The sequence below is a fragment of the Pogona vitticeps genome, chromosome 2, assembly GCF_051106095.1.
Source record: "Pogona vitticeps strain Pit_001003342236 chromosome 2, PviZW2.1, whole genome shotgun sequence".
Lineage (NCBI taxonomy): Eukaryota > Metazoa > Chordata > Lepidosauria > Squamata > Agamidae > Pogona > Pogona vitticeps.
The window spans coordinates 17,426,229-17,453,587 of NC_135784.1; the positions used below are offsets into that span (position 1 = coordinate 17,426,229).

Below are 27,359 nucleotides of genomic sequence, written 5' to 3' on the forward strand. Positions count from 1 at the left end.
GAAACAAAGTGTAGATTAGTGTTTAGATATAACATATGTGACATAACCCACCCACTCCATCCAACTGGATACTCTGTTGAGCTACAGCATGTTCCCCATTGGTTTAATTTAAGGAATGCAGATCAGATTGAGGTGGACAGAGTTTGGGTCCCCCAACAGGGGAGAAAAGCCAGGGGACTTTGTTGGTTCAGGCCATTTTCTTGCTTTTCCCAGCAGGGAAGCTGGACCTACACAATGCTGGAGATGGGAAGTAGGAGGACCGTCCCCCCAAAAAAGGAGTAAAATGAGGAGGTTATGAAATCCCTTGGAAGAAATGTCTTGCCTTGTGTAAACCTTTGTTATGTTTCGGTAAGGCAACGAGTACCTGGGATAGTTAAGAAGAGAACCTCTTTCTTCTTAGGCGATATACCTTACAAAACCAGGAAGAAAAGTTAAGAGAATTTGTAAGAAAACAATTGATGGGTGAGGAAGACTCAATTGGGCTTCCTTCCATCGAAGTGTGAAGTGAGGAATTCTGGGAAATGAATATTAAAAAATGACATGTTTATCAGAATGTCTAGAACTTATGCGTGGTCAGTTGATGAATGAATTGATCCTTCAAAGCCAAATGATTAATAAGATTATTCTTAGTCTAAGGAAAGCCTTAATATAAAGAATTATGGCTGTTGCCTGTAAAAAGGGTGGAGGATAATTTGTCAGCAGCAGAAGAAATCATGGACAAGGGCTTGTGGCATCTGGTGGTAACTAGCCATGAGTCACTAAAGACCATTTTAAGGGAGCGGTTGCTCCATTTTCTGATTCTCAATTAAATGAAAGGAGGTGATGTGTATCTGAAGAAAGCACCCAAAGATTCTGGCTTCTGTTTCATGTTTGGCTTTCTCCTTCCTTTCTTTCAGGGACAAGAGATGTTATTCACAGTTCTCACTGGTAGAGCAGTGTAGTAATTAATAATAGAGGAACATGCTGGCTTTACTGAACTTCAACAGTGGAGCCTGATAAGGCAGTCTTTGAGAGAAGAAGGAAGGTTCCTTGAATTCCTTTGAAAGGTTTGTTGGAGCACAGATCAAAGATGGCTGAGAAAGACACAGCTGACCTTCCTGAGATCAAGATGGAGAGCAGTGAAGAATGCTGGGAAGGAAAGATGCACAATTTCTTGGATGAGGACATTGTTGGCTCAGACATTCAACGCCAGCGCTTTAGGCAATTTTTCTACAAGGACGCTGAGGGGCCCCGAGAGGTTTTTGCCCGCCTCCACAGTTTTTGCTGTCAGTGGCTGAAGCCAGAAATTCACACCAAGGCTCAGATCCTGGACCTGGTGATCCTGGAGCAGTTCCTGGCCATCCTTCCCCCAGTGATGTCCAGCTGGGTGAGGGAATGTGGAGCGGAGACCAGTTCCCAGGCGGTGGCCCTGGCCGAAGGCTTCCTCCTGAGTCAGGCCGAGGAGAAGAGGCAGGAGAAGCAGCAGGTGAGAGAGCATTTCTTCCAGTAATGGCAAGGTAGAGGTGGGCAGTTCATGGACTCCCTCTCCCCTCTTAGTCACCACTGCTTCTTGCAATGCCCTCATAGCCACATTTGTTTCCTTTCCTCTGAAATTCGACACACCTCCCCCATTTACTTTGACTTCAAGACTCATGAGTATTATTCATTATATTTTGTTTTCAAAATAAGCACCGTGTTTGATTGCTTCCACACCCACGCAACCGAATGTGGCGTTTTGGTGTCTTGAATGCATTGAGTGGCCTCCATGGGGCTGAGGAGTTCTAACCCTATGAATACAGATTATTGTATGTGTCATTCTTTTTTATACTCCTTCTCCTCACTCCTTGTCTTGGACTTCCACTTGTCTTTGAGGTCGAAGATCTGTCTCTGGAAGTTCAGCCAGAGTTTCCTGCAGAAGAGGAGGCTCCACTCGCAAACAGACCAAGTGATGGAGGGGCCGCATTGCAGGGTGAGGAGCAGCGTTAGGAGGCTAACTGTGTTTCGCCTTGATCTCATGTGTTGGGATTGGGATAGAACCTCACCCTCGTTCTTGTGGAAAGGTGTCACACTTGAGTGACATCTTTCAGGATTCTAATCCTAGGTTCAAAGACATGCCGACGCAGCTCGATTTCCACCTCTTTTCTGTCTCTCACAGGGGTTGGAATGATCCTGGCTGTCCCTGAGGACTCGTCCCTTCTTCCTGATGATGGAGTGAGAGCAGAAGAGGTGAGGGAAGGATCACTGGAAAGACATACAGGGAGCAGTTTGGTTGCCTCTGTCTCCTGCCCACCTCTCTGGGAAAGATGGGGGCGAGTGTGTTCTAATTTCCCTGAGATAAAACGTTATTTTAAAAATCGCTCTTGTTTTTTCTGTGTGAGCTGGGGAAGACGTTAAAAATTCAGGCATTTGAATATGGGAACAGCTAAAAGAGGAAACATTTATCTGTCCGAGCTGATAGGCTGGCCCATGCAGACCTGACAGTTTGAATGCTCAGTTCTTAACAATCTGGCTTGGATTGACTGTATATTAAACCATGTTAGTCCTGTCACTTCTTTTTTTTCTCTCCCAGGTTTCTCAGTTCAATCCTGATATAAGTTCAAGTGTACCTCTGCTGCAAATAGAAGTACATGATTGCATTTGCCCATTGCAGATCAGAAAGACTTTGTTTCATTGTGTGTTTGATTTAAGCAAAAAGCCAATTCGAAGGAGGAGATGTTGGGGTTTAATGAACATTAAATATGGAGAAAATATAAATGCTTTTCCATCCTTAGTTTCAAGCCTAGATTCATCTCTTTTCCTGGAAGAGATCGGAGTCCCGTTAAATCCAACATCCTGTGTCCACCAGCGCTTCCCTTGAGTCCCATAGGTAGTTTACAAATTAGGCATGAAGGCAGCCCCTTCTCCCTTCTACTTTTGGACCCCAGCAAGTAGGATTCAGGGGGAAGCAGCCTGGGCCTGGAGGGGGCATGTAATCCCTACGAGTTGTAGCCCTTGGTAACTTCACCACTGCAGCCCCCACAGGCTGACTGTGGATTTCATCCCCAGAGATTTAAATCTTGCAGCATCAGCACCAGCCTCCTCACCTTGGCTAACTTTTTGGATCTTACTATTAGTTCTTCCTGTCCCTATGTGAGCTGTGAGAAGTATTGCTCTTCTTCCCATCCAGTGTCCAGTCATCTTTGAGGAGGTGGCTGTGCATTTCACCCAGGAGGAATGGTTGCTGCTGGATCCTGAGCAGAGAGCCTTGCACAGGGAAGTCATGGAGGAGAACTGGGATATCCTAGCCTCTCTCGCCTTGTCTGCTGAGGACGCCTGCAGCGACACTGACGACGATAATGTTTCTGAATCAGAGCAGGGCCCCAACTCACTCAGCCACTTGGGAGGTGTTAAGAGAGAGCTGGGATACTCTGGTAAGTGGCTGAACCTCACTCCCCATCTGCGCTACCCAACCTGGCTGGTGAGGATGAGACATGTTGGGAACCAGTGGTTCGTCAAGATCTGGAGAACCAAAGGTTCCCCACCCCTGCCTTAGGAGTTTCCATTGAGGTGCACTTCTAATTAAGATTTTCATATGTGTGGCATAACAGTGGGAGTGTTCTGAGATATGCTTCGTAAGTGAGAGGGATAAGCTAAGGCAGAAATTTATTTTCACCGTGTTCTGAACTGAAAATGGGATTTATCAAGTAAAGAAACATCTGGTTTATCCTGGGAATGGGGAGGCAGCATTAGATAATACTAAGGCTGTGTTCCCCCCATGCATATGCATACTGCACTCTTTAATATTGGAAACAAATAGTGTCCTCAATACAGTGGGGTCTTGACTTAAGAATGGCCCGAGTTAAGAACATTTTGACTTACAAACCACTCTCATAGGAAAATATTGACTTGACTTGCATACTTAGATTTGAGTTACAAACTGAAAAAAACCCACGTGGGAGGCAGGGAAAGTGCAAAATTTGAACTTTCAGTTAACTGTTGGCCAGTGAAAAGGGTGCCTGTCTGCTTCCTCACTCCTCCCAGTGTTTAGAGAGTGGATTGGGAGACAGTCTTCAGACTGCCTGGACTGTATTTTCCCTGCCTTCCCTGAACCTTTCTTGACCTAAGAAAAAAAGAAACAAAATATCCCCCTCTAATGGTCGAAGGCAGAATAGCAGCTTCCCATTAGTTTCTATGGACAGAAAAGAGCAGATACGGATCAAATGGTTCTCAATGCATTCCTATGGGAAATGCAGATTTGACCTGAGAACTTTTTGACTTGAGGACCGCCTTCCAATACGGATTAAGTTCTCAAGTCAAGACCCCACTGTACAGCAGTCTTTTCTGTACATAGAATATTGTCCTCTTCATAGGGTTTTTTAGGCCAAGAGGGTCCTGGAGGATGAAATTACATTTAATTGTCCACTCAGACCTTCTCCTTCTAGGGACACAATTTTTGGGGGCATGTTTCTGATGACTTTTCTCCAACTGGCATCTGGGGGCAGTATTGTTTCCAGCTTAGCCTGATTTCAGGTTAATTCTGTGCAGTTAGATGGCTTCTTTTCTGCTGCCTCCTTGTTTGGTTCATCCTTTTAATTAAAAAGGCACAGCCCAGTTTTTTATATGCTCACTCAGATTTTATGTTCCTGTGCCTGTGGCCCCAGCATGTACTCTGAATTATTGTTACATTAGATGTTGTGCCTCCTACTACATCGGTCATGTGAATACTGCTATTGAGAAGCTAAAGATCAGAAAGGTGAAAGTGCAGAGAAAAGTAATAAGGGAGCAGTGGTCTGCTTCTAATTAATAAGTACTTAAATAGGTGGAAAAGGTTATGTGAATGTGGTTGTTGTGGGTTTTTTGGGCTCTTTGGCCCTGTTCTGAAGGTTGTTCTTCTGAACATTTCACCAGTCTCTGTGGCCGGCATCTTCAGAGGACAGCACATGAATGTGTTTATTATAGTTGCAGATTAGTTCATAGTTTTAGGGTATCCAATTTTTTTTAATTGCCACAATGAACTGGTATCTCCTTTCCTTTGCACAGCTGATCAGCCCAGTTTTTCCCATGAGGAGCAGAACAGAATAAGAGAAAACATCCAAGTGTGTGATGGTAAGGAAGACGTTCCCTTGACGCATGAGCGAAGTGCAGATCTTAAATAAATGCTCCCTGGATTTTATTGTATACGCCTTACAGTGCAAACTTAAGCAATCTGATGTGAACAGGTGGTAAAGAAAGATTGTTGAAGAGCACTGGGGTTGTCTGAGACCCCCTGGGTGCCCTTATACATATGAACAGTCACTCATCTTTGTGGACATATCTTGACTTTGAGTGAGAAGAGAGTCTGACAAATCTTACCCATATGCTTGAAGGCACTCAAAACATTCTGGGTTAGAATTTTCCATCCCTTAACCACAGACTGACTACGAAACTGAAGACTCATCGTCATTAATGGCCAGTTAACACATAAAAATCCCTATCTCATTATAGGTGCAAACAAAATTTGATTTTTAAATTATTAATGCTTTATGAAAAGTGTTAGGTCTTCTGCCTGAAGTCCCGGATTTAGAGGTCTGGGTAGATGCCAAGCTCTGTCTGTGCTTTGGTTCATCTGCAGAGGATGTCCTTGAGCAATGTCTGGCATCAACCAGGGACTGGACGAAGGGCCAGTAAATTGAAACTGAATCTAGATAAGATGGACTGTGAGGAGGATCACTGGACCAATTAGGGAGGCAAGTTTACCAGGCTTGAAGTGGTTACACTTCCCCTGAAAGGTTGGGTTTGCACCTTGGGATTAATCCTGGACCCAGCACTCTCTGTGGAAGTTCAAATATCAGCTGTGGCAAGAACTGCCTTCTGTCAACGTCAGTTGATTGTCCAGTTGTCCCCCTGCCTTTTAATTCTTCTAAGTTTCCTTTATATGATGATGATAAAACTTTTCAAGTTTATGAACTTTATAACTGGTGCATTCCGTTTAATTTTGTGACCGTTTCAATGATCCGTGAAAACAGAGTTCTGACAATGGGGACTGTTTTCTCTTTTGTGTAACTAGAGGTCTCTTTGCCCCATTTCTGAACATCCTTACCCCTCACGTTTGGGTTTAAATCTTTTGTGTTTTTGTTCTTCCCAGGAGATAATAAGAGGAAAGCAGATATATGTACCAATTGTGGGGATTTTTTTACACGAGAATGTGACCTTCCAAGGCACCAGAAGACTGACTCAAAAGAGGAAAGTTCAATCACAGAAAAGCCCTATGGATGCCCCCTGTGTGAGAAATGTTCTGCCTTAGTGATGGTGTCTAGGCCTCATGAGATGCCCTGCGTTGAAGAGGATCTTAGAATTGAGGCCTCTGGGAAATATCTCGATTACAATTTGGAGCGTGAGGGCCAGCAGGAAGCCTGCGCAGGAGGGAACCCATATGAATGTCAGGATCAACTTCTTGTCTGGGATTTAAACCTTGTGACCCAGCAGGGATTTCACACTGGAGAGAAGCCTTGTGAATACCAAGAGTACGGGAAATATTTTGCTGACCATTCAGACCTTACAAGGCATCAGACAGGGCACGCGGGAGAGAAAACATACAAATGCCAGGACTGTGGCAAATGTTTTGCCAAGAATTCAACTCTTTTGATCCACCAGACAGTCCATACAGGAGAAATACCATACAAATGTCAGGACTGTGGAAAATATTTTGCGCAGAATTCAGACCTTGTGATCCATCAGAGAGTCCACATAGGAGAAAAACCATACAAATGCCGTGATTGTGGGAAATGTTTTCCTCATAATTCAAAACTTCTAAATCACCAGAGAATCCACACAGGAGAGAAACCATACAAATGTCAAGAGTGCGGGAAATGTTTTGCTCAGAATGCAAACCTTCTGAAGCATCAGAGTGTCCACACAGGAGAGAAACCATACAAGTGCCAGGAGTGTGGGAAATGTTTTGCTCAAAGGCCAGACCTTAGGAGACATCAGAGAGTACATTCAGGAGAAAAACCATACAAATGTCAGGAGTGTGGAAAATCTTTTGTTGAGAATTCAGATCTTACAAAGCATCAGACAGTACATACAGGAGAGAAGCCATTCAAATGCCAAGAATGTGGAAAATGTTGTGCTCGTAGTTCAAACCTTCTGAAGCATCAGAGAATCCATACAGGAGAGAAACCGTTCAAGTGCCAGGAGTGTGGGAAATGTTTTTCCCATAATTCAAACCTTCTGAATCACCAGAAAATCCACACAGGAGAGAAACCATACAAGTGCCAGGAGTGTGGGAAATGTTTTCCCCATAATTCAAACCTTCTGAACCACCAGAGAATCCACACAGGAGAGAAACCATTCAAGTGCCAGGAGTGTGGGAAATGTTTTGCTCAGAACGCAAACCTTTTGAATCACCAGAGAGTCCACACGGAGGAGAAACCATACAAATGCCAGGAGTGTGGGAAGTTTTTTGCTAAAAGGCCAGACCTTAAGAGGCATCAGAGAGTTCACTCAGGAGAGAAACCGCACAAATGCCAGGAGTGTGGCAAATATTTTGCCTGGAATTCGACCCTTGTGATCCACCAGAGAGTCCACACTGGAGAGAAACCATACAAGTGCCAAGAGTGTGGGAGATGTTTTGCTTGGAATTCAGACATTGTGACACATCAGAGAATCCACACAGGAGAGAAGCCATTCAAATGCCAGGAATGTGGGAAATGTTTTACTCACAAGTCTAACCTTCTGAAGCACCAGAAACTCCATTCAGGAGAGAAACCATACAAATGCCCTCCAACCCTTTCAGCCACTCTGACTGGAGAGATTTTGGAGGTTGTCGTTTAAAATCTCCCAGACAGTCATTCTAGTTCTGGATCTGGGTGGGTAAGATAAATAGGGAATGGAATGGCATTTGTTCCAAACATTAGGGACACACAGTTAGGATATGATGAGAAGGGAAGAATACAGGTGGAAGGGAGACATAGACACATTTGGAATTGTCCCAGGATAGTCATGTTAGTATTTTAGTTTTAAAAAACCTTCATGTAGACCAGGGCTGGTAGTCTCTTAAATTATACTTTTGTGGCATGGGGACTGATTTTTGGAGAGTGCAGGTGGATCCTGGCCTTCATTATTGTTGCAGAGAAATGCAGACTTTATAGCTGGAAGGACAAACATGTAACTCCATGATCTGAAGAGATCACTGCTTTATTAATATCTGAGCTTGTATCTTAGGCTCTCTAGCTTCATCTGGTTATTTTTCTACATATGTGCTTTGCTTGTTTAAATCTATATGCTTCATTTGCAGTGGCTGATGCTTTTGGTTCCACTGTTAACTGTGCATGGCTTTTCATCCTTGCTAATTTTTTTTAAACATTTTCTTTCATTGTAATGATAATAGTACATAACAGTTTAACGTATCAGCGTAGTGCTGGCCATTTTAAAATGTGACTCCTAAAATATTTCTGTTCCTCTTGCAAGAAGGTGGGTGGTCTATTTCAGTCTTTGAAAATTTTATTTTTCAAGGAAATGTGGCTTAACGCTAATATATTTTCTGTGACTTGTCGCAGGAGAGCCATATTGCTTTATTGCAAGAAAAAAACAAGGACAACACCTTTATATTGAATCCATTTGCTGATGACATAAATATTTGTGGGTTCTATAAGACTCTCCCAGCCCCGTGTAGTCCATACTGTCTGTTGAGAAACTCTTCCTGTGATGTTTGACTATGCTGGAGAAGCATAATGAACTTGTAGCTCTCTTCCAAGTTTTTGGGGCAGGCATTGTTAGATGGATTTATATTTCTGTACCACATTTTAAATCCAACTACTCTTCCAGGAATATCAAGGTCATATGCTTGGTTCTATGCCCCTCTCCTACCTCCCACCCCCATTTTTATTATCCAAACAGTTCTCTGAGCCAGGCCAAGAGAGGATGGGAGAGTGTGATTAGCCCAAGGTCATTTATTGAATTTTATAGTTGAGCAGGAATTTTGAGCCCTACATGTTCGCCTGATCTACCTCAGAGGGTTGTTGTGAGGAGGAAGCAAGGAGGAAGAATATCATATGGGGAAGAAAGGAGCTCGTAGAAGAAAAAGCAGGATATAAATGTAACAAATGGGTGTCAAAAAAACATGGTAGAGTAAGAGATCAGCTTTGCATACTCCCCAAGCAGTTCCAAAATCTCACAAGACAAAAAAAGCAAATAGTGTAAAAAAAAAAAAAACCAACCAACAGCAATATACAGTAAATACAGAAGGGAGTGAAAACGTGGCAGAAATGGAGGTAAAATGTGAGAGGAAAAGTTATTTTGGACTGAAAAATTCACAGAAAACATCAGAAAAGGAGGCCAAAAGCCATGACCCCCCCCCCAAGGAATGCTGAAGGAGATAAAGGAGGCAAGAAGGGCAGAAGAACAGACTGAGCATCAGAAGGACACCTAAAAGGAGCTGTTCCAGCAGCTATGGTTGGAATTGCAAGGGGTCTGGGCAGCTGCTTGATTGCCCCTCCGTCAGAAACTGACAGCCTTGATTGTGCAATTAAAACAGCAAACAAGCAACAGCCAAGGGAAGCAATCCAGCCCAGGCTGGATAATTAACATCATCAGGGACCTGCAGAAAAGCAGCAAAAACTTTGCAAAACAAAGGTGAAGATCTGGAGGACAGAAATAGCCAGAGAAAGTTAAAATTTCAGGTTATAAAAAATGTACAAGAAGAACGGGAAGATGTAAGTGTCTTACTGACAAAGTGGATGAGTAAATCTATGCCCAGGCCTTGAATCTCTCTGAGACATTGAAGGTCCATGCAGAGTATTAATTGAAAAACCACTTAAGAGATACAATTACATCAGAACATCCCAAAGTGAAAATGCTCTAGAGACTACTCAGTGTAAAGACAGCAAATTCCAAGCAGCCAAGACCTTTTAAAAAAAAATCAGGAAATAGAGATCACCTTTTTAAGAAAGGGAGAAACTAGTTTCTTGGGAGGATTCTACTTGATTCTGTTCCACCCTGAAGGGAAAATCAGGAACACTTCAACAGAGGATAGAAACCTGCAAAGCTCTCTTTAACAAGACAAGTGGAAGACTGGAGAAACCAGTTTGGCTGCTGCAAATCAGGAAAAGGCTCTGTGAAACCCAGCTGGCAAAAGAATGTGTGAAAGAAGAACATTGGATGAGGACTTCTTGAAAATCCCTGACCTGTATGGACTTGCCGGCTATAAGGTACTGAAATTTTTAAAAAAATCTCAGAAGGCAAAGGGTTAATACTTGGTTGGCTGTCGTTGCATTGTTTTGAGAAAGGGAGTTGTATTAGTTTCACATGCAGGTAGTTTCTGGAGAAGTTTTCAACCACAAGGCAGGCTCCTATCAGCAACAGCAAGAGAGGGTAAGAAACAAAACCCAAAATATGAGTTCTCCCAAAGTCATGACAGGCAAGCATTAATGACAGGAAAATTGAAGACCGTTCCATCTTAGTTGTGTGGGGGATATTTTCCTAGTAGTTCAAACCTTGTTGACCCCTCAGCAGTGGTTTCCAGCCTTCAGTGCCAAGATGGTTTTGGACTACAATTCCCAGAAATCCTGGCCAGCACACCTAGTGGTTAAGGCTTCTGGGAGTTTTAGTCCAAGAACATCTGGGGACTGCCTTAGAGAATCTGCCGATGAGAGATTTCTTTTTGATGCTGCACCATATTGTAAGGTATCAGAGGGCACATTCCAGAAGGAAAGGGGAGAAATGCCAGGGTTGTGGATTATATTGGTTCAAAGCACTGACCTTACAAGTCTACCTCAAAGTCCACCTATTTTACTGTTTATTTAAATTATAACAAAACAAGCTAAAAAAACTACAAAGTTTTACAATCTTAAATAAGAACTAAAGAGATTTATTAAAAATACTAGTGGATGTATACAGTTTTAAATCATTCTATAAATGTATATAAAAGTAATAAATAAAATAAAAACAAAGATAAATAAAAACAGCAGCTCTCTTTTTAGATACCCCATTTTAGGCAGCCAGTTACAGAGAAAAATCCTGCCTAGAGAGAAATGTTTTCACTGGCCTATGGAAGGACAGCAAAGATGGGGCCAGCCTGACCTCCAGTGGGAGGGAGTTCCAAAGTCTGGGAGCAGTCATTGAGAAGGCCTTCTCCCGTGTCCTCACCAAATGCACCTGGGAGTCATTCTTTGGGAGTTGCCTTTGATGAAGCCTAATGGGCAACAAGACTACTGTACAGTTCCTGTGCTTCTGCAACCAAGAAATCAAGCATTCCCTCTAGCATGTGACCAGTCAGTGGGCACCAGGCCATCCATGGTGCAGAGGACCCTGGGTCAGATATTTGGCATTAAAAAAAAAAGATTGAGGGTGCCCTACATTTCCTTTAACACGACAGTTCAATTTGCTTCCTTGCTAATGCTATGCAGTTCTAAAATGGGAATGGCTTTGGAGTGGAATTGGTGTAAATTGGGCTAAATCCTCTTGTGTATTACCGTACCTTTCCCTCAAATGATTTTCATAAACCCTCTTGATTTTACCTATAGCCCTCAATCTTCTTCTCTTGTGACCCATTTCAGATCAGACTTTTTTTTCTTTCTCTTAGCCTTTGATTGAGGGCTTACAGTGGATATAAAAAGTTTACACACCCCTGTTAAAATATCAAGTGTCTGTGATGTTAAAAAAATGAGACAAAGATAAATCATTTTGGAACTTTTCCCACCTTTAACGAGACCTATGAACTGTACAAATCAGGTGAACTACAAACTGAAATCTTGTAGGTAGAGGGAAAAATAAAAAACTGAAATAATATGGTTGCATCTGTGTGCACACCCTTCAATTAATACTTTGTCGAAGGACCTTTTGATTTTATTACAGCACTCAGCCTTTTTGGGTTTGAGTCTTATCAGTACGGCACATTCATTTGTACCCTTCTCCTGATTGATACCTTTTAACAATGAGATCCCTCTGATGCTTTGGAAGCTCTCTGTGGACCATGGGCTTTTGCTGTAGGATGTGACTAAGAAAATGTCAGGAAAGACCTACTCGTACAGCAGATCTTTATTTGGGATTCCTCAGAGGCACTTATATCACTGGTTCTTAACCTTTGTTACTCAGATGTTTTTGGACTGCAACTCCCAGAAGCCTTCACCACCAACTCTGCTGGCTGAGGTTTCTGGGAGTTGCAGTTCAAAAACACCTGAGTAACAAAGGTTAAGAACCACTGCTTTAAATGATGGCAGAGGTGTACTGACTCCTACTTAACATGAGTTTGAATGTGATTGCTTACTGCTGAACACAGCTACATCCCCAGTTATAAGAGGGTGTGCACACAGATGCAACCATATTATTTCAGGTTTTTTTTACATTTTTACTTCCCTCCACCTAAAAGATTTCAGTTTGTTGTTCAATTGATTTGTACAGTTCATAGGTCTCGTTAAAGGTGGAAAAAGTTCTGAAATAATTTGTCTTTGTCTTGTTTTTTTTACATCACAGACACTTGACATTTTAACAGGGGTGTGTAAGCTTTATCCATTGTATATAACATGGTATCTCTCAGACCTTCAAAGATACAGCACAACAATTAATGTAGTCTCTGCATAAGCAGTTCCTTGGAAAGTGCAAATACGTGCAACAGAATTGCCTCAAATATGGACATGGATCACTCTTTCTGAAACACTGTGTCTCTGAGGAAGCAGCCTCACCTTCTCTGATGGCAGAAGTACGATAATCAAGAATTAAGGAAAAGCCAGGAGCTTTAGTGCCTCTCCTTAACTACTACAGAGAAATCTTAAATTCTCAACAAATTACAAATCCTAGAATTGCAGAGGACAGTTGAAGTGGTATCAGACTGTGGTAAGTGTGTAATATAGATACACTCGTCTGCCTAGCTGCTGTTCACATGTAACATGATGTGGCAGCCTTTGGGATAAGAAATTTAATATACCTCCCAACACCATAAATATGGGGTTTAGCTGTCATTCATAGCTTGTGATAGTTTTAGTATTGCTAATCCCATCCATCTATTATTTTCTGATTATAGGACAGGACCAGAATGGGTTGGTACCTGCATCTCTGATACTGATTTGAACCAGCAGTAAACATACACAGAAATTTCTCTGGACTTCACATCCAGTATTTCCTTTCATGAATTCAGCCTTATGTAGGCCCACTGCTCATTTCATATCATCATACTACATTGCTGGTCCCATTGTCTCATATTTCCAGATTTAAGATTGATGAGCATTTTATACTGTATATCTTTGATAGTAATCTTTTCTGGCCAGCAAATAATACTACCCTTTCAGAAGAGGAGAGATTTCTAATACTACCAGTTCCATTAATCATATTCCAGATAAAATTTTTGATTTATAAATATTGACAAAATGCAAGCGGAGAATAAGATTTTTCTTGAAATAGAGCAAATGAAGCTACAGTGCTGGTAAATTCAATATCTTTAAGAATGATTTCTCTTATCAAATGGAGTAATCACTGAGGTCTTCTGCTTGACCAAAGTTGGAGATGCACTGGTGCTGAAAATGTCTATATATCTTCTAGCCTTTAAAAATAGAATTCCTCATCAAATTAAGTGAAACTACAGGATCCAGTTCCACTGTCTACCATTCCATTTCTGGGCACAGTTCAATGTGCTGATTTGTCCTATACAGCTCTAAACATTTTCAGCCTGATTGGTCTGAAAGACTGCATCTCTCTGCTTTGAAATCATCAGGGGTGCCCTTTTCTCAGGCTCACCCCCCTCACAGGTGCATTTGGTCAGTATATAAGGAAAGCACCTTTTTTGCTATTGCTCCCAAGCTGTGCAACTCCCTCCCACAGGAGGGCAGGCTCCTTGCCACCCTTGCACAAGCAGGCAAAGACTCTTCTTTACAGGCAGGCTTTTCCTCCTTCATTGGCTGCCTAGGAGGGGATCTTAGAAATAGGGCTGACAGTAGCTTTTGTTACTGTTTTTAAATGCTTTTTAACTCTTTATCCACTAGTTTTTTTTAAACTTGCTGTTTGTTTGCTTCTTTTTTAATATTGTAACAATCCATTAAATTTTAGATTTAAAATTGTTTGTTTTAAATATTGTAAGCACTCTGGGTCCTCTCGAGAAGAAAACCAGGATATAAATATTGTAAATAAATAACAAATAATAAACAGATTTTTACTTCAGGAGTGATTAGACCAAACCCATTCCTTTAGGTAAAGGTTGCCCTTGATATTTAGTTCAGTTGTGTCCGACTCTAGGGTGTGGTGCTCATCCCCGTCTCCAAGCTGTAGAGCCAGCATTTGTCCTTAGACAGTTTCTGTGGTCATGTGGCCAGCGCGACTAGACACGGAATGCCATTACCTTCCCACCATGGTGGTGCCTATTTATCTACTTGCATTTGCATGCTTTCGAACTACTAGGTTGGCAGGATTCCTTTAGGGAAGCATATAAGCCACGTACTTTTCAAAGCAACGTGAGGTTGACTAAATTCCAGAAACTACAGTTCTTAAGCATTGGCTCACGTGTAGAGGATTAGAGTGGAAGGTTGGCATGTCTGTTTCGGTGCATGCCAGTTGGAAAGGTAATCGTGCAAGTGTTCCCTCTTTCTTGGCAGGCTCCCTTTTGCATGCTTGGTTTCCCAACCAGAGCAAGACTGGGCATGTCAAGGGATGCCTACTGGAACATGTTCACTGAATAAGGTAGCACCTGTAGTCACAGTGTACATGAATCACTTGCGGAGGTTGGGGCACTTAGACGTTAAGGAGTCAGTTGCCAAGCCCAGCCCCAAAGGAAAACATGGTAGCCCACAGCATGTTCTAGATACCCTACTCTGAAACAGTGATTTAAACCTGGCCTGCAACTACTTCTGGGTACGCATAAATCACAGATAGCATCTATGCTAGGAGAGAAAATCTGTACTGGAGGAAAGCCTTCTAAGTCATAGAATACCTGCCATACAAATGTCTGTTTAGTACCTGGCTTGATGTGTGTCCATAACTCAGTGTGGTAGAGCAGTGGTCCCCAACCTTGGGCCTCCAGATGTTTTTGGACTTCAACTCCCAGAAATCCTGGCCAGCAGAGGTAGTGGTAGTCCAAGAACATCTGGAGGCCCAAGGGTGGGGACCACTGTGGTAGAGCACATGCTTTGTATGCCAGATCTCAGAGGTTCACTTTTACATATCAAAGATTGGCAAAGAGTCTTCCCTGAAATTCATACAGCTGCTGCCAGTCAGTGTCTGCAAGTAGAAGGCAGTATTCCTGTATTATAGAACACGTTTGATTTATCAACAAAGTTCCATATCTTATTTTTTGTTTGTTTGTTTCCTTGTTTTCTGTTCTTGAGCAGGATTTCTAGACAGGAAAACTGATTTGATCTTTTGGCTTGAACTTTTGGAGAAACGACATCACAGCAGAATACAGGTATGAGCACAAAAACACAAGTAAAAGAATTTGCACTGAACAGAAGAGCAGAATGGGGTAAATACAGCCCTCCACATGTTGTTGTATAGCAAGCAGCAATTGGAGAGGACCAGAACATGGATAATTTTGGACAGCTCTGAGCATCCCTAGACAGTTATTGTTCAGAAAGACAAATCTGTACATCTCTAGCCCAAGTTTTATTTGAGTATGCAATTATTTGCATGCTGGTCAAACTACCGTGTGTTGGAAATTTACATGTGTGTATTGGGCTCAGAGAAATTATAGGGAAAGATAATTAGAATTGTACTCTAAAGAAATGCAATAGTTCTAAGCTGCAGCAAAGACTGGTGGGAGTTGCAGTTGAACATGGAGTGGCCATAGATTTCCCATCCTTGAGGTAGAGATTTGTACAAAACTAAGTGTTCTGACTAATGGAGAAGGAAGAATCCAGGAGATCAGGTTCAGCCCATCACTGCCCAGAGAGAGAGAAATCCTGCACATTAAAGAGCCTTAAGTTTTGCAAACAAGCTGCATTTTTAGACCATCATTCTAATTTCTTTCCCTGCTTTGACTCAAACAAGAGCTCTCTTTCTGGCTTTAGCTTTGTCTAGTCAAGATTTCTCCTACCTTTTTCTCTGATTTTTTAAAATTCCTTTTTCTTTCTTCCATCTTTATTTTCCCATTGTGGTTAGGAAGCAAATAGACACACACACACCCTGGAAAAAAAGAGAAGGAAACTGTTTTTAGCATTACAAAGTAAATATTCATGGCTTATTTATGGAGGGAGACTGGGTTGCATTATTTGCTGAACAGGGCCATCCCTTTAAACCCACACAGGTCATTTCAGTGGTGCTTTAAACTAAGACCCGTGGATGCTGCCGGTCCAGTTCCTCCAATGGTTATCCATATATCTACCTCCCCCCTTTTTTAAAAATAATAATAATAATGCCATTCCTAAGTACCTGTATAGGGCTCTATAGAAGAACAGGCTCCTTGACCTTCCTCTGGAGAACCTAAGCCTTAATGAAGACTGTGTTGTAAATCCTGCCTGGATGGTTTTATGGTTATGGAGCCCGGGGCGTTTGAAGACTACAACTCCCCATGTCTTCTACACCCAAGAGATGTAGTTTCCCTGTTTCATTCTGCCCCAAGTGTAGCTCTCTGACCTCTCCCTTCTTCCAGCCTGCCCTCTTCATCTTTCAGGCTACCGTGTTCCCTCAAAATCAGGCAGTTAGGAGAAAAAGCGATCCGTTTACGTAATCTGGCTGATGTTTCCCAGAGTGTTTCCGCCTGAGGTGGCTTTACCTCAGCAGAACATAGGCTAACAGGGTCAGGCTTACTTTCTCCTCAGAAACAAGACGGGAACGAAACCCTGATCAGGAAACCCCCAGAGGGTTCCGGCGTTTTCCTTTTGTGGCCTATCTTGGATCCTTCCCTCAGAAAGAAAGAGGGACAAGCTTTGTGAGGGAAGAAAACAAGGAATTCTGGACCCACTTTCCCCCCCTCTGGGAAAAGCTTTCTACAGCCTTTCTATCTCAAGAGCTGTTGGTGCAAAGATGAGAGAGTTCCCTTTAATCTGTGGATTTTCCCGCCTTTTCTTTGTACAGCCAATTGGGGGGGGGGGGGGGGAGGAAGGAAGAGGAGCTATTTTGTCCCCTGAGGGAGCGGCCTCTTTCTCATGTACAGGCCCAAGGGAGTGTCTGGAGGCAACAGGGAAAAAAGGCTTTAGCTTCCCTGGATGGTTTTAAAAGACATAAATGAACTGTCCCATGATTAAGGACTTAATTTAGGAGATCACCTTACAGCTACCTTTGTTCTTGGCATTGTGGTTTCATTGTTGCAACTGAAACTCAGCACTGCAACCAGTCATTAAAGACCACTTGGTTATCCAAGCTTGTCTAAACCTGAAGTTTCAAAATTTCAAGCTTGAAACTTCCAGAGTGAGGCCTAAAAATGTCCCGGACTTCGTTCCCTAGAGATTTAGGAAAATGAGCTAAGGCCTCAGGTTGCAGGATGGTTCAATAAACCTTTTCTTCCAGAAACACAGCAACAGATAAACTGGAATCTGTAGTTGTATTATATATAGGGAATGAGTTGATTCATTCCCCCCCCCCTTTATTTAGCAGATATGTGTTTGAAGAAAAGATTCTCTGTATCCTTTAAATAGTGAACAGGCTTTGAAGTTCTTACTGTAGATCACCTTTTAATTTTTTTTGCAGAGTGGAAGATTTATATTACGTTGGTAGAGGGTTTAATAGTTTCTTCATAGAGATTTGCTTTTAAGGTGTCTAAGGTTTGAAACTCATAAGGGTTTTGATATGAAGTACTCCACCCTTGAAATGTAGGTTATATATCAGACCCCTCCCCAAGATAAATCCTTAAGTATTAGTTGATTTTTAAAAGGGGGGGAAAAAGAAAGGCAGTTTGCTACAGCACCCACATAGGGTCCTTGGGAGGAGATTTTCAATACTGCTTCCCGTGGTGGATTATGGGTTCAAGACTCACTGTGGAAGGAGGAGACTTGGGTTCTTTATGACAGGGCCCAGAGCTTTGAACAATTAGCAAATGTGAGAAATGGAAAAATCTCTTCCATTCTGTTGTTTAAAAGTGTAAATGTTGATATAATTAAAGTAACATTATTAAAACATTAACTGATGTTTAGTCTGGTGTACCCTGTGCATAGATTTTTTGTTTATTTGTTTGTTTGCTTGCTTATTTATTTATTTTATTTTATTTATATCCCACCCTTCTAGACAATGTTTACTCAGGGTGGCTGTGTTACTCTTTAAGTCTCCTCCACAAAGTAATACAATTTTTTTTAAAATCCATGTATATATGTACCTTTCAAAACTAGAGTTGTACTAGGTAACCCATCCCTGGCCCTTCAATGCTGTTGGACTACAACACCCAAAATGACTTATTTAACATACCCATATAGGCTTAAGGCTTCTGGGAATTATAGTCTAGTATTATCAGGAACCACATGGTTGGGAAGCACTGTTCTGTAAAGAGCCAACTGCCTGTCCCAGTTACATTTCTTCATTGTTACAAGGTTTGATTGAAAATGTATGCCCGATGAAGTGACTCAGTGTTGCCTACCTTACTCAACACAGCTACAGAGATTGCAACAACCAATTCCTATTGTATGCTATTGTGGAAATGATATTACAAAACTGGCAAGAAGTCTTTTCCTGAACTGTCCCTTTGACCTGCTCGTCTCTCTTTTGCAGACGGTGTGATGTGGCCTCTATCTGAATACCAAAGAAACAAAAGGGAAGACAAGAGTGTTGGCTCAGATGGGAAATTCATTTTAGCTGAAGGAAGAAAATGAATAAAGGTCACATAAATGTCTGGAAATGCACAGATCTTCCTCCTGTATCTTCTGCAGATTCTCAGAGAGACCAGCTTCCTCTCAATAAGGGAGTTCTCCATAAAAATCCTCTTTTCTACATGACCTAGGGAAGGGAAATCCAGGTAGCATGGAGCAGTTTTTGGAATGTTTTGTGAAGCTTCAAGCACCCTGTGCGCTATACAAGCACCTTTACCTATTTTTTGTCTTCCTTCCCTCCCCCCCTTTTTTTTTAACTAGAGGGTGCATGCGATGGGAGAGCTTTGAAACATTTTTTTCCTATCTGTATTGGGAAATGGTTGGGTTCTGTTAGGTCCGTATCATGCCTTTTCTCTTCACGGTTGTTTCGTCTTTCTGGTTGTGGGCTGTTTAACGGTTGCAGGAAATGGCAACCTTTCAGGATGTAGTGATGTAATTCACCGAGGAGGAATGTGAGCTTCTGGACCTGGAGCAGAGATTCTAATACAAGAATGTGTCCTTTCTTGGCAAGGAATTTGTTTCATATGAATTGATTGTCCTTACTACTGAAATTTGACGAACAGGCCTACTTCACAGTATTGTTGCTGAGTAATTGGGAAAGAGGAGAAGGATATACATTCCCTTGTGTTCAATGAAGGAAAAACAGGATATAAATTCATGGCAGGGGCTGAACAGACAAGACACTGGGCCAACCTCTGCACCTTCCTTGCTGCTGAGTCTGCGGGTGAACCTCCTGGGACCACCCTACCCCTGGGGAGTGCCTCAGGCAGCTGCAGCTACATCAGCCATCTTGAAGGAAGCTGAGAGCCTGGACACCATGGAGGAAAAACGGATGGCAGGGGAACTGAGGAGAGAACCTAGAACTTTTGGGAAATGGAGATACCCGCAAGGGAGCACAAGGGGCTGCGTCATCTGAGGGAACTCCTAGCAATGGGTTGGGACTGGTGGATGATGGATTGGAACCCTCAAGAGAAATAAAAGGTAAGGCTGCAGAAGTGGAGAAAGAGAGAAGAATCCCAAGCAACACCATCAGCTAGAATGGGGTGATGAAGGGGTGGAGGATGAAGCTGAGCAAGAAGAAGGCTTGGAGTGACCCCAGCATGAATCAGTCAAGGAGGTCTGGGATGTCCTGCCAGAATGCCACCTCACTGGACAGCCTGTAAGCACCCCAATCTGCCTACCTGGCGGCACAAAAGGCAGCTTCAGCACCTGCGGCAACTTGCTGCCAAAGTCCAAGAGAAAGAACATCGGCTCCAAGGTCTAAAGGCTGTAGGACTTCCCAGCAGTAGCCATCTCAAGGGTGGGATCAACTTCAGAGAGGGCAAATTGAATCATTCCCAGACAAAAGGACCTTGAGGCTATATTTAACTGTTAGCATTTTAACTTTCCCTGGGCAGGGCACATTTGTTGTCGGTATTCATTCATTAAAGTATGATCCATTGGACTGCATCCAAGATTTGAGTGATGTGTTGGTGCCTGTGGGTCCATTGGATGCTCGCCTCCCAATGAATGACTTGTGGGGGACACACAAAGTTGCAGAACTAAATAACCAAGTAAGCTAGTTGAAGTTTCTCTTCAACCAAGTAACTTTCTGAAAACCTTTTATAGTAATCTAAAACAGCAACTATAGCCCTCTTCATCTAAAATTAAATTCAAGGTGTTATACATGTCAACTCGGAAATCACATGTGCCTAGTTATTTTCAGCATCAGGTAGTTTAATAAGTTGAGGGGGGTATATGAGTCTTCATTTAAATTTATCATTTGTTCATGGGTTTATATTTGTAATTTTTAAAAATTACAAGCCGCCATTGGATCCTTCAGGAGAAAGGCGGCATATAAATATTTTAAATGAATAAAAAAGATAAATATTGTAAATAGGGTTGGATCCATTCCTTCAGCCAGACCAGCTCTCGAACCAGGAACTGAACAGAATAGGAAAAAAGACACCAAACTGTAAGAATAAGTTGCCTTGGTGCACATACAGAGTGCTGGTTGCTAATGAACGTGTGCAAAAAAATAATTTCATGTCAGCATGTTTCTATAGCTGTTGCTCTTTTGCAGGGATATTGTGCCCTGTTTGAAGGCAGGATGCTTGCTTCTGGAGGTTTCTGGAAATTGAAGTTGCCACTATTATCAGCCAACTTCTGAGTGCCCAAGAAAAACTTGAGTGCTGGAGAAAACGCCTGGCAGTTTCATGCATTTGACAATCTGTAGGATTCATGCTACTGTGCCCAAAGATCTGGGTTGTGCAAGGAAAAGTTGAAAGAGTTGGATAACTTTGGTCAGGAAAAAAGAATTGAGACATCATGTCATACTGTCCTTTAAAAATTTTAAGGGCTATCAGGTAAAAGATGAAAATCTACCAAGCCTAAGGTGTTCAGCACTGGAACCAACTGTCACAGAAAGTGTTGGAACTTCTTTCATTGCAGATTTTTAAACACAGGCTGATTGGTTATCTACCAGATACATTTTAGCTGTAGGTTTCCTTCATCAGTGGAAGGCAGAACAAGATCAGCAGGTCTTCTAAGGCAGCGGAATACAGAAGTACTGGAAGCTCACTGTCAAATTACTCTTCCCCTTGCATTTTTTCTCTTGCTGTTTCTTTGTGACAACTTTCAGACTATTTTTAAAGACTTGATTAGGGAAATGCAGTACATCACTTAAAAAAAGAAGAAAAAAACTTTGTCTTCTCTTAAGGTTCCAGCCAAGAATCTGCCTGCAGCTGAATCGGGCAGGTTCTCAACTAGACATTTAAGAGAGAAGCAAGCAAAATTCTCCCGTGTTGCCTCCTGCTGCCTTCTTCCTTTTCCAGAAGGACATTTTCATGTGTTTTTTTTAAGTGTTGGAGCAAATCTGTCTTACCCTAATGCACTTTAAAACATGTTTTTCTCTACCCCCTCCATTAAGCTGAGGAGATATTTAATTTGCCAGTATCCTGAAGTGACTCTCTTTTTAAGCCACATTGGACCCAAATAGGGTCACTTCGAATTCTATATGCCATTTGGATTCCAGGTTTACACAAAATGGCAGACCAGACCCCCAGAAACCCTATTTAGCCTTCTCCAGCCTAATCCAAAGATAGCATGTAGACAAGCTCATGTTAAAATAGTTTTTTTTAAAGTATAAGATGCGATAGCATGCCTTCCTCATTACTTTTCCCAATTATAAATCTTATTAAGATGGAGCTATTGACAGTATCTGAACCCATTTTCTGTAGGTCTCCCATTAAAACTGGAGGGCATTGACATTAATACTTGGACTTGAGCTCATTGAGGTGAGGCTAAATCACCCAGGCACAAGCGTAAGACTACTTGCGACAGGGGTTGCCTCTAAGCTGTATCAGAATCAATGAGTTTGGTACTTGGCTGTTGAGCTAGAGTTTGGGAGTTACCTTCCCCACTACAGTGGTGCCTCGCTAGACGATAATCTGTTCCACTTAAATCGCTGTTTAGCGAAATCATTGTCTAGCGAAAAGCATTTCCCCATTGGAATGCATTGAAACCTGTTTAAGGCGTTCCAATGGGGAAGAATCGTCGTTGTCTAGCGAAGATTGGCCATAGGAAAGCTGCTTTGCGAACTGCCGATCATCTGTTTAAATCGCTGTCTTGCGAAGCTTAGGTCCCGAAAACACCTGATTGCAAGCACGGAGGGAGCTGTCAGAATCGTTGTCTAGCAAAAATCGGTTTGCGAAGTAGGGACCAAACATTGTCCAGCGAAATTCCCCCATAGGAATCACTGTTTTGCGAATCGCCATAGTGATCACAAAAAGCCAATGTCTAGCGAAAAAACTGTCATGCAGGGTAACTATCTAGCGAGGCACCACTGTACAGTATTCTTCCTGGGTGAAGAGCCAGCCTTCAGAAGCAGAGAAGAATACATGATACCTGAATACAAGACAGAGGTGCTCCTGGTCCGTCAAAATGCAGATCAAGGAATAGGGATGCAGCCTGTGCTGGATGGGCTTACACTCTCTCTAAAAACACAGGTGTACAGCTTGGGGATGCTCCTGGATTCATCCCTAAGCCTGGGTTCGGCAGTAGCCAGGAGTGTTGTAGCACAATTGAAACAAGTGCACAACAGGTGCCCATTCTTGGAGAGATCTGATTTGGATACAATGGCATATGCCTTAGTAACATCCTGGGTGGATTGCTGTAGTATGTTCTACTTGGCGGTGCCTCTGGAATGCATTTGGGTCGAAAACGGAGCAGCTAGATTGCTAACCTAATCAAGGGAAGACCTTTGTCTTGGTCTCACCGCCTTCATATATATGTTTGGTGGATTCATGGGAGAGGTCTTTGTCACTGCTGCCAGACTTTGGAACTCCCTCCCAGTGGAGGCCAGTTTGGGCCCATCTTTGCTGTCCTGCAAGCAAGAGAAGACCTTTTCTCTTCAGTCAAGCTTTTCTTTTACTGTGGTATTTCTTTGATCCTTTTGAGTATTTGTATACTTTTTTAAAAACTTTAAATATTGTCTTTTAATGATATAAGCTGTCGTGGATTCTTCTTAAGGAGAAAGGCAGCTTAGAAATGTTTTGAATAAATCAATGCTATACCTAGGAAACTTTAGAAGTCCGGATCCTTTTGATGGCACATGATGATGATGGTGATATTCATGATTATTAGAGGGCCTTTTGAGAGTTGCTGTGCCGCTCTCCATCCTGTAATCTACTTGTTTCATAATCATGTAAATGGGATTTTTCTCTCCCCCAGCACCCATTCCAGTGGCAATATTTGCAGTTTCAGCGTCTTCTGATGTGTAAATGTAGGACCATCTGCTCTGAGTGCCTTAGCATCTAATATACCACTGTTTGAACCTATTGGCCAGTATCCTGTCAGTGGTGGACTGTGCATGGAATGGCCCCTACAGGGCTCCTGTGTTCCAACTCCCTGCACAAAGTAGAATCCATGACCGCAGGCTGGAGAAGGTCAGAACACACATGGTACACTCCACCCACGAAGCAGTTGTGGATCTGGTTTGCACAGCTCATTCTGCCAATTCAATTTATAGAAACATCTTTCTTTTTTTAAAAAAAAGCCTTGAAGTAAACTAAAACAGGGAATTAGAACATTTCCTACAATGTGTGATAAATAAAACTCGGTCTTAGCTTCTCTAAGCACTGTGACTTCAGATATAAAAACAAGAGATTTTCAGCACATAGACTGGATTAATTCCTCTCATATTGGACATCACATGTCTTATTGGGAAACTGCTGGCTCGTTTTTCAAATACTGTTTATTTTCATGAAAAAAATGATAATGCATTGTATGTAACCTGCCTGGTTTATTTTGCTTTCCCCTTTTTCCTTTCTGACATTTTCTTCCTTTACAGTATTGTTACTGTTTCAAGAAAACATGAAATGTATCGACCTACAGCTGAAAATTTTAAAGTGTTTCTTGGAATATTTCTGCCTGGTGCAATGGGAAGTCATGGCCCATTTCAAGTATATTTTAAGACTCTTGAGATTATGTGTTTCCAGAAAACATGAGCCACTCCCTACAATTCCCTTAGTGTTTTTCGTAATGTATTAAGCCCACACATTCCCCACCACCAAAAATATATATAAAATGGTGCTGAGTGGATTTGTCACAGCCTAAAAATGTTGTACCCAGACACTACAGTTTGCGAAGTCAGACCACTGACTGAATGGACAGATAGTGATTTTTGAACACATGACCCAGGGAATTAGCATCTTATTTTTTTTTCAGACCCGAAACTTATTTTGTCTTAGTTTCTGTCTCCCACTTACTGCATCCTGAAAATATATTTCTTTAAATTGTTAAATTATGGGGCTGATCTGCATGCGTTGAGGCTCAGGGTTACCATCACCTTTACTCCCTGGAGTCCAGTCACCTCCTTTACTCTCTGGAGCAGGGATCTGCCCTTTCTTCATCAAGCCCATGAAGAAATTAGCCCAGTAGAAATTGGGAATAACAGAAAGAGAAATCGAAAGATTAAATAAATGTTGAAAGAGGTTCATATTTTGCTGTCTTGCAACTAAGAAGAGCTTATGCATTTGGAAAAGTGGGCTAGTGTCTAAGAAAGCCTGTGCATCCTCATCAGGTGTCATCAAGTCAGTTTAGAGTTATGGTAACCCTTTTCCCAGGTTACCCTGGGTTTCCCAGGTACACAGTACCTGCCACTTAGATAGACTCTTTTGTGTTGTCAACATCACAAGGGCAGGGGATGCTTTTGAGTCTGATGAGGTCAGGGGCAGAAAGAGAAGGGAAAGCAGGTGAGTCTCAGAAGAAGCCAGATCCAGGCTTTTTAAAGAGCTTAGCCTCCTTGCCCCAGGAATTATGGAAGAGAACTCCAGCCTCTCATCCATGTGCTCAGAGAGCAGATTGCCTGGGTCTGTCTTTCCAGGAGTCTGGCCTGGCTTCAGTCACGTGACAGGAGTTAAGGGAAAAAGATAGTCCGCCGATTAAAAGAAAAAAAATCTGGATTATTGCAAGGCACTCGATCTTCCAAAACGATCTCCCTGAATTTGCTTTGTTTATACCAAGAAAAGAGAAAAGATCTTGGAAACGGTGAATAAGGTACAGTGAAAATTGTTGGAAGGAAAGATCTTGGGGGGGAGGAATAAAAAGAGGAAGGAGGGAGGGAGAAAACAACCGAGTGCTTTCTGGACAGAAAAAGCCTTTCGCTCAAACCCCTTGAAGGCAAAACTGAACGCCGTGGGGGAGGAGGTTTCCTTGGTGGAGAGCCAGAAAGCCCTCGTGGCTGCCCCTCTGTCCCATCTAAGGGTTAAAAGCATTGAAGTGCGATTCCTAGAGAGGAACTTGTGGGGTGGGTGGGTGGCTGGGGGAAGTCCTCCCTAGGAAGTACCTTCCTCCATCCTCTTCTTCCTGTGCCTCCGCCTTCGTCTTCCGGAGGGAAGTGGGGCTCCGGCTCCTCCGAGGGGGGCTCCCTGGGCGTCCAGGAGGAGGTGGGCCTGGCAATGAAGGTGGGTCCTTTCAGGCGCCGGGGGGCGGGGTGGGAGGTGTTTGTAGGGGAGGTGGGGGGGGAGAGAGAAGGACCCTAAACGCCCAACCCAGCCCAGGAGAAGGAGCGAAAATGTCAATTCCCCCCCCCCCATCAACCCGGATTTTTTGGGTGGAAATTTTACATTTTTTAGAGAGAGTTATTTATTTATTTATATTTATTTTATTTATTGAGCTTATATGCTGCCCATTTAAACATAGTCTACTCTGGGCGGCTTTCACAAAACACGTAATGAAAACAGTTAATATAAAATAACACTTTCCAACATTTAACACAAAACAGAATGTAGATAAAGAGAGAGAGAATTCCGTAGAGTTTGGAGGGAAGGCCTGTCTATATCACCAGGTCTTGAGTTGGTTTTTGAAAATGCCCAGCGAAGGGGCCAGAGAACTTAAATATATCAAGTCTCGGAAGTCTTTCATTAAGGTCTTCATGTTATATGGCTTGAATACCATGTTAAAGACGTATTATTTATCACTGTAAAGGAATATATTCCACACTTCCATTCCCCCCCCCTATTTTTCCAGGGTGGGATTTATTTATTCATTTATTTATTTTATTTATACCCCGCCTATCTGGTCATTACGACCACTCTAGGCGGCTTCCAGACAAATAAAAAAAAATAACATATGCATATACCAGAGTAACAAGTATAAAATAAGAAACAATAAACAAATTCTTCAAGATAAAGAGATAACAAAAGATAAAGAAAGAAAAAGAAATTAAATGTTAGCTGGAGGGAAGGCCTGCTTGAACATCCAGGTTTTTAATTGAGTCTTAAAAATACCCAGCGATCCAGCGAAGAAAGCAAAAGCCAGCTTTTGGGGGGGGGGGAAACGTCCATCCCCCCCAGTTTTTCTGTTTTTTCCCCCCTCCCCATCTCTATCCTTGGATAAAGCAGACGATCCCAGGAGGGAGTCGCCGATCCTTGAGTGTTGTCGAGCCGGCTCTTCTGGTTGTGCTGCCAGAGGGAGAGAGAAAAAAAAAGGAAGAAAGGAAGAAAGAGGCGTCAGTGGGGCTTTCTGGTTCTTCTGTGGTGAAAAATGAGCTGATCCAGCCGTGGGAACATTTCTGCTCTTTGGGGGAACATCTTTTGGGGTCGGCCATAATATCCCAGCTTGGCACAAGCTCGCTCCTGCAGAGGGGCAGGTGGAAGGGAAGACGGATTCAAGGAGTGTGGGGGAGGAAGGCTGTCCAGGATATTTTGCTGCCTGAAACAGAGGACAAGGTGCCCCTTCTCTCCCAATGATGCAGGTGGTGACTCTCTGCAGAGGACCATCACGATGTTCCCTGTCGGCCAAGTAGGCAGCAGGTTTAATTTAGGAGCTTCAGAAGAGACCGAGGAGGACACAGATCGGACCCCCAGCATTAAGAAAAGGCCTGCGCTTGCTGCTGTTCTGAGCCCTAGTGCTGGCCCCATGAAATGCAGAAGGAAGGGGGATGAAAGAGAAAGAAAAAGAAAAAAACGGGGCAGGGAAGCTTATGAGGTTGTTTAGACAGACCATCCTGCCCTACACAACCTTTTTATTATTATTATTTTAGTAGGGCAGCTAGTGTCTGGACTAGTTAAGAATAAAACCTCTGTGTACTGAAGCAGTACACAGGGATTGCAAGAATTATCTTAAAAATAACTAAACCTGAGATAAAGTATATAAAAATAGCAGCATTGATTAGTATGTCTAGCCTTTCTGGCTGTAAGTGCTTTGTTGGTTATTGTGTATTAAAAA

The 27,359-nt window shown here is 42.5% G+C and overlaps 1 protein-coding gene and 2 long non-coding RNA genes across 23 annotated transcripts in view; 1 reads left to right on the top strand and 2 right to left on the bottom strand.

The window, feature by feature from the left end:
• Positions 1-27,359, top strand: part of LOC110071305 (uncharacterized) — a 204,317-nt gene that overhangs the window by 166,438 nt on the left and 10,520 nt on the right. For 4 of the 21 annotated variants that reach the window (XR_013542610.1, XR_013542609.1, XR_013542608.1 and 1 more), the window contains 5 exons: positions 3,146-3,389; positions 4,999-5,064; positions 6,083-10,145; positions 15,249-15,322; positions 18,553-20,331. The exons of 6 other annotated variants lie outside the window; for them this stretch is intronic. The gene's annotated coding sequence lies outside the window, so the exon portion shown is untranslated. Of the gene's footprint in view, positions 1-213; positions 349-896; positions 1,466-1,851; positions 1,949-2,134; positions 2,206-3,145; positions 3,390-4,998; positions 5,065-6,082; positions 10,146-15,248; positions 15,323-18,552; positions 25,188-25,260; positions 25,595-25,702; positions 26,934-27,359 lie in introns of those variants that run through there. 11 more of the 21 variants (XM_078388049.1, XM_078388051.1, XM_078388056.1 and 8 more) reach the window with 6 other exon arrangements.
• LOC144587481 (uncharacterized) overlaps positions 1-27,359 on the bottom strand; it is a 152,305-nt gene that overhangs the window by 77,063 nt on the left and 47,883 nt on the right. The window lies entirely within an intron of this gene.
• LOC144587478 (uncharacterized) lies at positions 15,668-18,536 on the bottom strand. The gene is made up of 2 exons (XR_013542632.1): positions 16,285-18,536; positions 15,668-16,038 (listed from the first exon to the last, which is right to left on the bottom strand). It is a non-coding gene; the product is annotated as an uncharacterized LOC144587478 (long non-coding RNA).